Genomic DNA, 298 nt, shown 5'->3' with positions numbered 1-298 from the left:
GAAGTATCAAGTTAATATAAACTAACGCTATAAGTAGTGTCTTCCAAATATTCAAACTTCGGGAAAAGTTAACATTGGTTTCTCACCCAGGCATTCTAAGGAGTGGATGAAGGAGAGAAGCGATAGGCATGTATTTTAGGAGTTGGAGATTCTTTGTGGAGTGCGGGATCTCGGTGTCACCATGGGCCAGTAGAGACAGGCGCCCAGGATGGGACAGGGTTAACGCCTGGGGCATAGGCAGGAGTTGTTTGGCCACTGCAAAGCTGGGAGTCCTGAGCAAAGTGCGGGAGGGTGGGCG

Source organism: Marmota marmota, unplaced genomic scaffold (genome assembly GCF_001458135.2).
Source record: "Marmota marmota marmota unplaced genomic scaffold, marMar, whole genome shotgun sequence".
Classification (NCBI taxonomy): domain Eukaryota; kingdom Metazoa; phylum Chordata; class Mammalia; order Rodentia; family Sciuridae; genus Marmota; species Marmota marmota.
This window is presented reverse-complemented; position numbering follows the sequence as displayed.